The sequence below is a fragment of the Mustela nivalis genome (assembly GCF_964662115.1).
Source record: "Mustela nivalis genome assembly, chromosome: 14".
NCBI lineage: Eukaryota > Metazoa > Chordata > Mammalia > Carnivora > Mustelidae > Mustela > Mustela nivalis.
The window spans coordinates 8,592,722-8,607,750 of record NC_139033.1 but is presented as its reverse complement, the minus strand read 5'-3'; positions in this window follow the sequence as shown (position 1 = coordinate 8,607,750).

Sequence of the window (15,029 nt, the reverse complement as noted above, 5' to 3'; positions counted from 1 at the left end):
TGGTATGGATGAGGGTAGCGAGCTTAGTCCCCTGGGCTAGAATTCAAGAGACTTGGGTGGGTACTGAGATGAGCTAGTCCCTTGTGCACAGGACACATAGGAAGGGGCCCACAACTGAATGCTCTTTTGGAAAGTCGCCTTAGTCGTTGGCCTGTAGGAAGGATGTACCCTTCAGAGTGGGGACTCGAAAAAATTGCATTGATCCCAATGGCCAGGGAGAAGTAAACTGGGCACGACCCACTCTGGGCCTTTCTTGACAGGTGCGGTGGCTGTGTGTCCTGGAGGCACAGACCTTTCTGTTGCTGGCCTGGGTTCAGTCAGGGGGCGTCTGTGGGAAGGTATGGCTCTGGGCAGCGCACACCGGACTTGGCGTGCTGGGCCAGCCACGCACGGTCGGTGCTCTGGGGGCAAAGAGATGCAAGATTTGGGCTCGAGGTAGGTAGAGAGACAGGCTGCAGCCAGAAGGCCTGGAAGGAAGGAGGGTTTGTTTCCAGTTGAGTCCTGTTGAACAGAGCACTGAGCTCTCTCAGGGCTGGTTCATGCCTTAGAAGTTCCTCCCCACAGCAGAAAACCAGTTCTCTGTTCAACAGCAAGCAGCTAGTATGGACTGAGCTTTTTTAAAAACATGCTGGGGGCTAGACGTGCATTCCTTTATATGGGCTGTATTCCTCTGAGGGATACGCTCATTTTCTGAATGGAGAAACTGAGGCTTAGAAAGGCTAAGATGTTTGGCCAAGGCCACTCAGCTAGGAAATCCTGCAGGTGGGACCCAAACACAGGTCTCTCTGGCTTTGAGGACAATACATGTCACCGCTGGGGTTTCACTGTCACAGGCACCTGGGGACATAAAGGGGGTGAGGAGAGGCCTGGATATGAGTAGAAGTGAGGTCGTAGGGGCTGGAAATGAAGACTATGGCCTTGGGAGAGGGCCTATCAGAGCTGAGTTTTCAGAGCAGGAAAGATACGCATGTGCCGTTGAAAGAAGACTGAGGAGAGGTTGGGGTTCAGAAGCTGCCTGGGTACCTCCTTAGCACCCCGGAGATTGTCTCTGCCTCCCAGAATGCACTGCAGCACACTGAGATTCTGTGCTCTTGTAGATCTGGGGATTATGGAGCAGGAAGGAGAACGTGGGGACTGGTTGGGCAGGGAGCCTCAGCGAGTTCTGGTATCATTTCATCTCTCCAGGGAACGAAGCATGCAGTGTCCACTTAGGCAGACACATCTGTACTCCCTGTGAAGCACAGGGCATTCAGCATCATTTTTTTTTTTTCTCCAGCTCTAAAAAGTGAGGGAAGGGCAACTCATCCCTTAGAACCACTCAAGGCACTTGAAGTAGTGAGCCTCCCATTCCCTGGAGGCATGTAAGCAGAGGCTGTGCTATTTCAAGGAAGGCAGTTTTCTGTTGGAGAAGTTGGACTAAATAGTCTCTGAAGTTCTTTTCAATGCCCGCTCCCAAGTTGCTGTGACCTTAAGGAGTTGGTTACGTTCAGGGCAAATCAGCTGGGACAGATGGAACCTCCCCATGTCCTCTGAGGCGTGACCACTCGAGAATCATTTGGTAAGGTTTTTGTGTTTTTCTCCTTAGGTTGGAATAATGTCAGGCACAAAGGCCAGCGTCTTCCGTTGATGAGGCATTTGGTTTTCACGGACGGCTGAATCCTTCTCTACCACTCGCCAGCCGGTTGGTTTTGAGCACGTGGCTAAGGCTCTCAGAGCCTCAGTTTTCCCATCTGTAAAGCGGAGCTTGTAGCAGAACTCACCTAACGGTGTTGATAACAACAGTGGAAGGAGAGGCCCGAGGTAAAGAAAGCATCATCGCAGGGCTTGACACAGAGTGAGCCCTTCATGGACACCCGTTCTTTGAAATACTCATTCCATGCATGTTAACTGAAGGCCAATTAATTTATCAAACCTGGGGAGCTGTGGGCAATAGGCAGAGAGACGAAAGATCCTTCTGCTGGGACCGGAAACCCTTATTTTCCTGCTTGAAGGGGCTCCGATCTGGACAGAGGAAATGCAAGGCAACAGAGACACACACATCCCTCCTCTCGATTTTCAAAAAAAAATCTTCCCACGAGGTCACATTTGGATGAAATCCAAGCCTCGGGTGATGCTCGGGCCTTGATTTTATCAGAATCGGCTTTTCCCAAGCAGACTGCACATGCCATGGACATATAATATAGTGTTATTTATTACTTGCTGAATACCCACAGTCTGTTCAGCCCTTTACAAGAGATAAAGAAAGATAAGCCCTAGACCCCGAGGGGTTTGCGATTTGGTTACTCAGACTCCCCAGTGCCCCAGCTGAGAGGGAGCTCGGATGCCCACAGCATGTTAACGCAAAACTCGTGGCTTCTTCCCGTAAAGAAGGCGATCCTGGGAGGCTGCCCTGACATCGGCACAGGTTTTCTCAATGCAGGAAGGACATGAGAGCAGCAGATGCTATTAAAAATGCATTTAAGAAAGAAGAGCTCTCTCTAAACCCAGAACCGAGGAGCACTAGGGCATTGCAAAACCATGAAATGGAGCAGGTTTCAATTTCCTTTCTTCCCCTGTAAGTCTCCGACTTAAAAATGTTGCCGTCCAAATTATTTCCCCTGCGTGGGTCCATAGAGCAGGGTGGGCGGGTGGTTGATGGCCTTTTGGAGGCAGAGAAAGACAGATGCCGTCTGGCCTGGAAGCTGGACGCCTTTAGGAAATGGTACCTTCTTTCTGTTCTGGTAGTCCGTGCAGAGGTCCCAAGAAAGCCGGGCTTCTCTCGCTGCCGTTCTAGCTGGGAGAAATCACGAAGCTCTGCGGGTAGGAAAACACTGATTCAGTGTTGTTCTGTTTCAAGAAAGAGACAGACCCCACAGACCCAGGGAAAGAAGAATCTGGATGTGTGCTAGCAATGTGGCGAGCTTGGTCCCCAGTTGGCCAATTCTGTTCAGAGCTGCAGGGAAACTGGGAGGGGGGGGGCGTGGGGGAAGAGTGCTAAGGAGTTCATCTAAGATGGGAGGCTTCCTTCTTGTGGTCTGGCTGATCCTGCGGCCCCGAGGGAAGCTTGGGGTTACCCTGGACTCCCCATCCCTGCTTCTTCCCTGTGAATGCTGTCACAGCTGTCAATATTCTAGGCAGTTCTCCAGTCCTTTCTGTGGACACCCGGTCCAGGGCAGCATCGTCTTTCACCCAGAAGACAGAAGCCGCTTCCTCAATGTATTCTTTTCCACTGCTTTGTTTTCTTTTAGATTCTATTTTTATCATTCATTCATTCATTCATAGTAAATTCATTCATTCATTCATTCCCCATGCCCTCACACCCAGCAAAGTGCACAGATGGTAAAAGGCACAGCTCCATGACGTTTCCACAAAATGAAACCAGCGTGTAAGCAGCGCCCAGACGAAAACACGACATTCCCAGCTCCTTGGAAGCCCCCCGACCCCTACCAGTTGCTCTTTCTTGGCCATGGCCTTCTTCCACCCAAGGGCAACCATGCTCCTGACTTCTTACATGCAGGCAGGACTTGACTTGGTTCTGAAGCTTCTATAAAACGGAATTCTCCAAGATGGAGAATCAGTTCTGCCACGGGAGTTTGTCCCGTGATGGATGTAATAGGGGATGATGTGAACCCAAGGCAAAGTTTGCATTGATCTGTGCGTGGTTTCGTTGAGACATTAAATGCATGTAGAAAAATGCAGCCCGCTGAACCGAACCGCGAGGAATCCACAGGATGCCTGGGTCTCAAGCATCTGTCTCCTACCCGTCCACACCTGGGTTGATGGCTTTCCCATCTCGGATAACCCCCGCCACCCCTCCATGAGAACTCACAAGCTACACCCTTTCTCGTGCCCCTGCCATGATCCAGCTGCAAGACTTCCAGACGGCTGCGTTTTATGGCCATATTTAGGCACTTACCTGTTTAATGTGCATAAACATGTGGTACTGTTTTTATTAGTTTTTAATTAGTTTTAAATGTGTCACCCACAGAATGTTGGAACATTGTCCCCTAACCGCATTTCCCCCCAAAGCCCGGTGGTTCTTACGGAGCGACTTTGCACAGGGCAGTGATCTCTCGATACGTGTAAGTCATGTGGCGGCAGAAGCGACTGCCCTCTTTCGTGTCTGGCTTCTTTCCTTTGGCGCATTTCATGTTTGTGAAATTCATCAAGGTTACAGTATGTGGCTGTGGAACCAGTCATTTTCAGGGCCCCGTGTTACAGGATAACCCTATCCATCTTACTATGGCTGGGTATTTGGATTTTTTCCAATTTGGGACAATTTCAAGTAGGACGACTATGGATGATGGGTATGTGTATTTTGGTGAATGTGTGCTTGTGTTTCTGTCGGGCATACTCCCAGGAGCACAAGTGTAGGCTCGTGGGGGTAGGAGTATATGCAGCATCAGTAGAAACTCCCAAATAGTTTCCAAAGTGGTTGTACCAATTAACCCTCCCAACAAAGGTAATGAGATGTCCTTTTGACCACCTGTGATATCATAAAAAATAAATACTTGGTCCCTGTCCCTAGTCCCTGGCACACAGCTCCTAAAACCCTGGGCATGTCTGGGAGAGTGACTGGCTTTCCAATGAGATGACTGGTGACTGGGGGTCACTACATAGCTTCAGAATGGGGGATGGTCACCAGAAAGACCAGGGTATGATATTGGGATTGGGGCATTCAATATCCCTGACCTCTAGGGAAGAAAGAGGCAGGAAGTCAAGTTAATCACCCATGACCAGTGGTTTAATCAATCATGCCTTCATGATATCTCCATAAAAATAGGGATTCGAGAGCTTCTGGATTGGTGAACCCACTAGGATGCTGGGGAGGGTGACACGCCCGGAATTGGCATGTACCCCTATCCCCCCTCCAAACCTTGCCCTCGGCATCACTCCCATTTAGGTGCTCCTGAGTTGTGTGCTTTGTAATTAACCAGTAAATGTAACTAACCTGTTTGCTTAAGTAAACCACTGAACCTGGGAAAGGGAGGGTGGGGAGCTTCCAATTTGTAGTGAAGTTGGACGGATGTGTGGGTACCCTGGGGACCTAGTACTTGCAGTTGGAGGGTCGTTGTGAGGGACTGAGTCCTTCAACCTGTGGAATATGGCACTACCCCAGGTAGTTAATGTCAGAATTGAGATGAATGGTAGAATACCATGTCAATGTCCAGAGATCCGGAGAATTGTTTGGTATGGGGAAAAACCCCCACACACTTGGTGTCAGAAACGTTGTGAGTAAACACAATACGCCAGCTCTTGATGTGACTGGATTTTTTTAAAAAAGATTTTATTTATTTATTTGACAGAGAGAAAGATCACAAGTAGGCAGAGAGGTGGGGGTGGGAGGGGAAGGCAGGCTCCCCACCGAGCAGAGAGCCTGATTCGGGGCTTGATCCCAGGACTCCGGGATCACGACCTGAGCCGAAGGCAGAGGCTTAACCCACTGAGCCACCCAGGCGCCCTGATGTGATTGGATTTTATTTTTATTCTAGCCATTCTGATGAATCTCACCTCTACTCTTTTTTTTTTTATTATTTGTACTCTTGACTGCTCTGATGCCGTCACCCTGCCCAACAGCCAGAATGAACTTAAAATATGCCCGTAATCATGTCACTTCCTTATTAAAAGCCCGTCACTCCTTGTTGTCCTTATGGTAAATTACCCCCCTCCCCTCCACCGCAACTTCCAGAGGGCCCCTGACTTTAGCCTCCTATGAATTCAACTTTTCTAACTTTCTTCATGCTTACTTTACTCCATCCTATTTGGATTCCTTTAAATTCTTTGAGCATGCTTTGCTCTGCCTTATAAGTCCATCTTTGAAATGATGTATCCCTTGCCTGGAACATTCCAGGTCAGCCCTGCTCCTTTCTTCATAATGAACTTCTGATCACCTTTCATGGGTCAGGTTAATAAAGCATCCCTTGAGCAGGACCTAACCGACCTCTCCCATTAGCTTACTTCAGGGCTCATCAAACAAACAATGGTCTTTGTGCCAAAGCTGTCCACCCTCTGCTTTTGTAAATAAAGTTTTATTGGAACACACCTATGCCCATCCACTTCATGCTCCCTATGGCTCTTTCTGTGATATGATGGCAAAGTCAAGTAGTGGAGACAAGAGACCATGCAAAGACCACAGAAAGCTTAGAAAAGTTTATTATCTGGCCCTTTGCAGACAAAGTTTGTCAACTCTTGGGTTTATATGCTCCAGAGGCTCCCTGTACTTGAGAAAACTTTATGACACATGATTCCGTGTAATGTCGCAAATAGGATCTTGCCTCATTCTCTGCTATAACCCTGTCCGACAAGCTTGATAGTCATGTAACAAATGTTTATGGATCAATGAATTAATGAACTACTATAAATCACTAAGGCAGATGTGGCTAGTTGCCTTCACGAAGCCCTTTCTCTTCTGTTTCCATAGGAAAGATCCCTGGTTTTATGTGCATAGAAATGCACCAGTTAAAAAGCTGTGTTTCTGAACTTCCCTCGCAGCTAAATATGTTCATATGACTAAGTTTTGACCATTGGTTGGCAAGTGAAATTGTGCCTGATGCCTTGGAAACACTAATGAAGAAAATTGACTTGGGGGCTCAGGGCAACTTTTTGTCCTCCCCTGACACATTTCTGCACTGAAGTCTGAAATATTTATGTAATGGTTGGAGCTCCAGCAGCTACCTTAAAGTATGAGGTAACTCAGAGACAGAGGAGAAAGAAGGGACTGGCCTTTGCCTCGCTGAAAACTTGGTGCAATTCCCATATTGTTCCTGATTGTCCACATCAGGGATTCTTTTATGGGAGAAAAAGTGAAATCTGAAATATTTAAGCCAGCGTAGTTGGGCTTTAAACACCTAACCAAAATAAATTGGGATCTCATTTCCTTTGATTAATTTCCCTTTCTCTCCCCTCTACTTGGACTTCTCCTCTTGGTAGGACAAATCTAAGCAAGTCCTTCCTTTTATGATAATTTTTCCAGATTTTCCTCTTGGTCTGACCCTGCATTTGAGCCCCAATGTTGCAATTCACCTCTGTCCGACAAACTGCGGGCAGGTCACCTTTTATTTTCTTAATCTCGCTCAAGCTTCCAGTTTTTGACACCTGGCTTCTACCCTTCTTTCAGAATACTAGAGCGTGGAGAAAGGAGTGTTGCTAATGTTTTGGGGTTGGGACCTTTAGTTGTTCACTTAAGTGAGAGAAACTTACCCATCTCTACTAAGTGCCAGGCGTTAAGCTAAGCACAGCCCTTAGCTTTCATTCTAAAATGCCAAATGGACAATAGCCATTTCTTTTGATTAAAAAGCACCCTATTTAACCATCTATCGTCTCAATCACCAATTTTCTATCTGTCTATATACCTGTCTGTCAAGACATTGTATATAGTCAGAGGGAGTTTTCAGCATAGAAATAGGTTTGTAACAAAGAGTATAAATGACAAGATGATTTAATGGGTATGTTGGCAAGCAGGTTCCCGGGAGCCAAATGCTGTCCAACACCTTGTTTTTCTAAGGTTCCAGAATGAAGAAGGGTTTTTACCTTTTTCATTGGTTGAAAATAAAAACCAAGACACAAGCAGAAGGAGATTAGTATTTGATGACAGATAAAATGTATATGAAACTCCAATGTTCATGTCATTAATAAAGTTTTATCAGAACACAGTCAGGTTCATTTGTTTATAATTTATGGCTGCTTTTGCATCATAACTGCACAGTTGAGTAGCTGTGACATAGACCATAGGGTGCCCAAAGCCTAAAATGGTTATTGTTTGGCCCTTCATAGGAAAAATCTTTTTTTTTAAATATTTTTAAAAGATTTTATTTATTCATTTGACAGAGAGAGATCACAAGTAGGCAGAGAGGTAGGCAGAGAGAGAGAGGGGGAAGCAGGCTCCCCGCTGAGCAGAGAGCCTGACGCAGGGCTCGATCCCAGGACCCTGGGATCATGACCTGAGTTGAAGGCAGAGGGTTTAACCCACTGAGCCACCCAGGCGCCCCTTCATAGGAAAAATCTTGCTGGTTCCTAATTTGAGGAATCCTTCTCCACCCCAACCCCAAATAAAGCAGGGAAATAATCGCGGGGTTTGGCAGAGACACGAAGATGCCTAATGGTTCTTTGTAAGGGACTTTCCTAGTGAGTAGTAGTTCCTCCATCCTTTGATGTTCCACTTCTAGCTTAGAATTTACTAAGAAATAATTCCCTGAGATCATCATTTCTAGAACCTTCACCTGGAAAAATTCATGGGACTCCTCCAAAGTGAGATATAATTCTCCCACTGGGGAGGAAAATGGCCCCAGGGAAGCACTGCCACTCAAAAACTTACCTGTTTCCCATCCTCTTTTCCCAAAGACTCAGGGAGGGCAAGCAGATCTTTGATTTCGCCGAAGTTGGCGCGTTCAGCAGTGGTGGAAATTCAGCTCTAGGAATGCGACACAGAAGAAGCCCACGCACTTGGTCAGCCGCACACGCTCCTAGGGTGGCATCGGGGGCCAAGTGTTGCAAGCACACCAGGTATTTGCAAAGTCAAAGTCCCCAATCATAGCGTTGTTCCAAAGGAACTCGGTGTTTTTCACTGTAATTGAAGTTGATTTGTTTTATATTTACCCTCTAAGGTCAGGGAAACTTGGATCGAACATCAGCCCATCTGCTCTTCCTCTAAGTGTTTCTGATCCCTCCTCCACGACGTAAATGGTCCTCACTTTCTCCGTCCTCCTCTTGTCCTAATTTCATTCCCGTCATCGGGCCAACACCGAGAAGACCTTTGCTAGGCAGAAGAATCGCTTGATCATTGGTTCCACACCTAAGTGAGGCCAGCCAATTTCTTTGACTTTTATGACCTTCAATATTTCTGCCATTATCTTGGTGACATTGTGTACTAGTGGAACCTAGCATTTTTTCTTTAAAATAAAAAAAAAAGGAAAAACTTATTTACTTCAGATTTGCTAAAATCAATGAAAGGTTTGTACCCATCTCAACTAATTAATTTTCTCGGAACAATAAGTACAAATGCCTAGGAAGAGAGAGCAGGGAGGGGGGTACACTTCAAGAGGATGATGGAGTTAGAACCATTTTATTATTTATTGAAATGGGAGTCCTGGGGTCAGGGTTAAAAAATCATGCAACACATGAATTCATTCTTTGTAGAAAAGATTCATGTCATATAGGGGCGCCTGGGTGGCTCAGTGGGTTGAAGCCTCTGCCTTCGGCTCAGGTCATGATCCCAGGGTCCTGGGATCGAGTCCCCCATTGGGCTCTCTGCTCAGCGGGGAGCCTGCTTCCCCCTCTCTCTCTGCCTGCCTCTCTGCCTACTTGTGATCTCTGTCTGTCAAATGAATAAATAAAATCTTTAAAAAAAAAAGAAAAAGATTCATGTCATATAGAAGAATTTAGAGTAAAACGTGTAGTTCTCTCTTTCAGTTCCCATCCTTACCTCCTCCCTGAAGGGAACGACTCCAGCAGTTGCGGTGAATATCTTTGAGCACTTGCTTCTGTGATGGGTTTTTCCCCCCAAGGATTGCTTCTCATTCTTGGCCATGGTGAACAACATTGCAGTGGACATATTTGTAAATACACAAGTAGTCTTGGTGGTTGGAGTCCTAGAGGTGGAAATGCTGCATCAAAAAAAGATATGTGAGGTGCCTGGGTGGCTCAGTGGGTTAAGCCTCTGCCTTCAACTTGGGTCATGATCTCAGGGTCCTAGGATTAAGGCCCGCATCGGGCTCTCTGCTCCTCGAGGAGCCTGCTTCTTCCTGTCTCTCTGCCTGTCTCTCTGTCTACTAGTGATCTCTCTCTCTCTGTCAAATAAATAAACAAAATCTTTTAAAAAAATATGTGTATTTTACATTTTGATAGAGAACTGCCAATTTGCTTTCTAAAAAGACCTCTATTTTAGACATGCAGCAGGAGTTTATGAAAGCAATGGTTTCCCTGCATTTTCACCAATATTGGATATTATGGATGTTAAAAAAAAAGGGGGGGGGTCCCAGGGTGCCTGGGTGGCTCAATGGGTTAAAGCCTCTGCCTTCAGCTCAGGTCATGATCTCAGGGTCCTGGGATCAAACCCCACATCAGGCTCTCTGCTCAACAGGGAGCCTGTTTCCCTGGCTTTGTCTCTGTCTGCTTCTCTGCCTACTTGTGATCTCTGCCTGTCAAATAAACAAATATTTTTTTTTAAAGGGGTCCCTTAGGTAAGAAGGATAACTCTTCATTATTTCTTTTGGAGTAAAGGTTATTGAAATATAATTAGTACATAATAAAATTTACCTTTTTAAGGATACAGTTTGATGTATCCATCACTGGAACCAAGAAATAGAACATTATTGTCACCCAGAAATGTTCTCTTGAGTCCCTTTGTAAACAGATTCCCTTCTCCCACCTCCAGTCCCTGGGAACCATGGATCTGGTTTTCTGTTTGTTTGGATTCAACTTTTTCAGGATGTCATATAAATGGAAATTATATTACATAATTTTTGGTGTCTGGCTTCTTTCAGAATGAATGAAGAGAGTTCATAGACTGAATGCCTTTGAGATTCATCCATGCTTTTGTCTGGGCCAGAGATCTGTTCCTTTTCACCGCTGTATAATCTTCTGCTTCACTACATACACTGCAGTTTGCTTATCCACTCATCAGTTGGTGGACCTTTGGGTCATTTCCATAGTTCATGCTATCATAGAGAATCGTGATGTATATACCCATTTTATGTCTTTATGCAAACATGTTTTCATTTCTCTTGGGTAAGTACCCTACAATGTAATTTGTGGATTTAACTTCTAGTATGTGGTTAACTTGATAACAAATGATAAACTGTTTTCGAAGGGGCTGTACCGTTTTCCATACCCTGCTAGGGCTCCCGTAACAAAGTACCACAGACTAGGAGGCTTAAGCAACAAAAAATTGTTGTCTCACAGTTCAGGACGGTAAAAGCCCAAGATCCAGGTGTTCTGTGGCCTCTCATCATGAGTTGTCAATGACCATCTGTCTTCTACCAGCAGCTTTACATCGTCTTCCCTCTGTGTGTGTCTGTGTCCAAATTTCTTCTTCTTATAAGGACACCAGTCATTACTGTCTACCTCTCATGACCTCACTTCAACTCAGCCACCTCTTTAAAGAACCTGTCTGCAAATACAGTCCCATTCAGAGTTGCTGGGAGTTAGAACTTGAATATTTGATGGTGGTGGAGTGGGGGGAGACACAACTCAGCCCAGCCTGTAACTCCCATCATTAAGATATGAGGACTTCAGTCATCCCACATCCTCACCAACACTTGGTATAATCAGTCTTTTTAACCTTTGTCATTCTGGTAGGGTGTAGACCTCATTGTTCTCATGTGGCCATTTGTTTTTTTCTTTTTGAGCAAAGAAAAGCGCTGGTGGCTGTAAGCTAGCTCAGTCCTGTTACTGAGAAGGATAGGGTCACCATTGTATCCCCAGAGTAACTGATCAATGTGCCAAGACTGTGCCATTGTTTAGAGTCCAAGAAAGTGTGGCTGGTTCAGTGCAAAACTTTGACCACTCCTTGAAAAATGATCTTTTTCTGGCAAGATGTTGTACAGTCTTCACACATTCTTTGGAATTAAGGAGGAATTATGAAAGCTCTTGAAGTCAGATGTGGTCAATGCTGGCGGAGGCTAACGGTTTCAGCTTTCTCCAGATAACACCAAAGAGGGCAGACTGGGAGATTCTAGAAAAATAGAATCAAATAAAATGAGGGAAAGATTTATGACCTGGGTGGAAGCTGCCTGGGACTGGGGGAGGGGCAGGGTAGCTTATGACTTACTGGATTGATTGTGATCAATGTTGCTTAACCCAACACAAATGTCGCTCAAGATAAAATTGGACATTATCCTCGAACACTGGGCTTCAACCGAGCAGAATGAACCGATGAGTGACATGCTTCTTAATAATTACCCTTCCAAGAGGTAGGGATCATATAGGTACAGATATAATTATCTGTCTATTCATCTACCTACCTACCTACCTAACTATAGAGATAGATGGATAGACGGACGTCTTTTGTAATACAGTCTGTTCTTTTCTGTTTGTGTGGATGCTTCCATCTCAGAGCCGATGCACAAAAATCCTCACCCACTCTTTCATCTTCCCATTTCTACCCCCCCCAACTCCCAGACTCAAGCCCACAAAAGCGATTCTGAAAGATGGAGAGCGAGATCACGATTGATTGGCCTGCCACTGATGGTGCGTACGTGTTTTGTTGTTATCGGGGAGGCTGAAAGGGGGTCGAGTATCAGAATGATTTGGCCTATGAGATAGTTCCTCCTTGATGAATAATCAGACACAAATGTCAATAACAATTAGATTGTCTGTAAGCTGCAGTCACTTAGGGCTCCCGGAGCCTGTCCACAGGGCCTGGATTGAAACCCTCAGCCTTGTGAACTCCAAATCAGGTTTGGCATCGGGAATGAAAAGCCATCAGCAGTAATAGTATTAGGAAGGCTGTTGGTCAAAGACGTGAAAAGGGCTCTGAACAATGCTGGGGCTCTCGTCGGTTTCAAGGGCAGGGAATGCCTGTGTGGAAGGAGGAGATGGGAGAGGAAGCCAGAGAGGGGTTGGGGGCACCAAGGGGCACATGGGGACGGGTGAGGAGCCATACTGCTTATAAGCATAGGATCCCCAGTGACGGAGTCCTGGGTTTGAGTCCTGGCCCCGCCATTTCTTTCTTCTTCTGTTTTTTTTTGAGTTTCTTTCTTTTTTTTTTTTTTTTAAGATTTTATTTATTTATTTGACAGAGAGAAATCACAAGTAGACAGAAAGGCAGGCAGAGAGAGAGAGAGGGAGGGAGGGAAGCAGGCTTCCTGCTGAGCAGAGAGCCTGATGTGGGACTCAATCCCAGGACCCTGAGATCAGGATCTGAGTTGAAGGCAGTGGCTTAACCCACTGAGCCACCCAGGTGCCCCCCGCCATTTCTTAAGCTCTGCGAACTTGGACAAAGGCTGTCAGCCTCTGAGGTTTTTTTTTTTTAATCTCCAAACAGGGATGTCATAGGACCTGAAAGGACGTGGTATTAAGTCATCCAGGTAATGAATGATTATCATTGGCAGGGCAGCAGGTGGTCGATAAAGTTAGCTTCTGCGTGGGTGACGTGGGGGTCGCTTTATGTGCCCGGACCTCCCTGGGCTCTCCACCACTGCCCCATGCTGAAGTGAAGCAGGTGTCATCATGTAGGTCAAGCACTTAACTCAGTGCCTGGCATTTAATAAATCGTGATTGTCCTTACAAAACATCTCCCTCGGGTGGTGCAGGGGATACGAGGAAAAAGCGAAAACCAGAAAGCAGTATTGCCCAGAATATTAAAAACTTGGATATCTCAGTCCCTGACCTGTTGAAGGCTCCGTCTTTCAGGCAAGAGGAAGAGAGAAATGGAGTGTCATGGAAAGGAAAGGAAAGGAAGGTTGCAGAACAGAGAGCATCCCTAGCTGACCCAGGTAGAGGGTTTGGCCTGGAATGATGTTCATTTCAATGGCTAGTCTGCTTATTTCTTCCCGCTCCTGCTAAGCTCATTTGTTGGCCTGTCTTTTCCACTGTGTTCCCCCCCCCCCTGCCTCGCCCCGCTGCTCTTTCCCAGTTTAATCCACACCATCCACATTGACCCGCTGAGCATCCCATCAACAAGAATGTGGATTGAATGTGGATTCTGAGGTTGGACAGATTTTGGTTCAAATTCCAGCTGCACTGATGGTTATCTGTGTGATGTGGGACAAGTGTCTTGGCCTTGCTAAGTCTTAGTTTTCCCATCTGTAAACAAAGGGGGACATTGTGTACTTCTTGTTGGGTCATCGTGGTTCCGTAGTCTCTTGTTGTCTGTTGCTGCATAATGAACCAGCCTGCGTCTTAGTGGGTTAAAATGGTGAGTCACATGCATTTTGTTCATAAATCTGGAAGCTGGGTGGGACTCACTGGGGACAACCTGTACGCTGCACTTGGAGACAATTGTGGCTGTCACCCAGCTGGAAGACTGGGTGCTGTCATCATCTGGAGGCTTGCCCACACATGTCTGCTGATTGGTGAGGCCTCCGTGGGGTCAGATGGCCAGAGCACCCACATGTGTCTTCTCCGTGTGGCTGCTTGGCTTCCTGAAAAGACAGAAGCTAGATTCCCAGGATGGACATGCAGAGAGGTAAAACCAGGTGGAAGAAATATTTATTGCCTTTTATGAGCTGACACAGAGGTCACAGAAGGTCACTTCTGCTGCTGTCTGCTCACCAAGGAAGTCATAAAATTCTGGCTGGTTTCAAGGGGGACTGAAAGACTTCACGGGTTGATGTCGGAGTGGCAGAGTTCTGGAAGGGCGTATGGGACTGGCAATAGGCTACGGGAGATTTTTGGAAAATCTCACATGACAGTTAATAAGCATATAGCTGTTTGAAGAGTAGTTGGCATACAGGAAGTTGCTATTAATTTCAAGTTCAAGTTCTTCCTGCAACCAGAAATTGTAAGATTCTGGAGGGCAGAGATTGTATAATTTCGGTTACTCTGCCCTGTGCGAGACCCAGAAGGTATAGTTGGCAAGTGTTTATTGAATGATTAACAAGCAATTTTTAGATTTTTTTTTATAGAACAAGCAATTTTTAAAAAAGATTTTATTTATTTACTTGAGAGAGTGAGCAAGAGAGAGAGAGAGCGATAGAGAGAGAGAGAGCGATAGAGAGAGAGAGAGAGAGAGAGAGAAGCAGACTCCCTGCTGAGCAGAGAGCCTGATGCTGGTCCCTTGAGATCATGACCTGAGCTGAAATCAAGGGTAAGACACTTAACCGACTGAGCCACCCAGGTGCCCCTAACTAGTAATTTTTAATACTTCGATGCCATGATTCTCAAAACTGACTGCTGATCAGAATCACTGAGGAGGTTGGTAAAAATATCTCCCTTGGTTCTACACTTGACCTACTGACCTACCCAGCCTGGGCCTGGGAACAAGCATTTTTTAAGACCTCTTCCGGTGGTTGAGATGTAGTTAGTGTGAGGACTGGTGTTTGCAAACCACTGGTTTTACTCAGGAGAATCTATGATTCCGAAGATGAAAGAGTTGGCCGATTTTACAGATG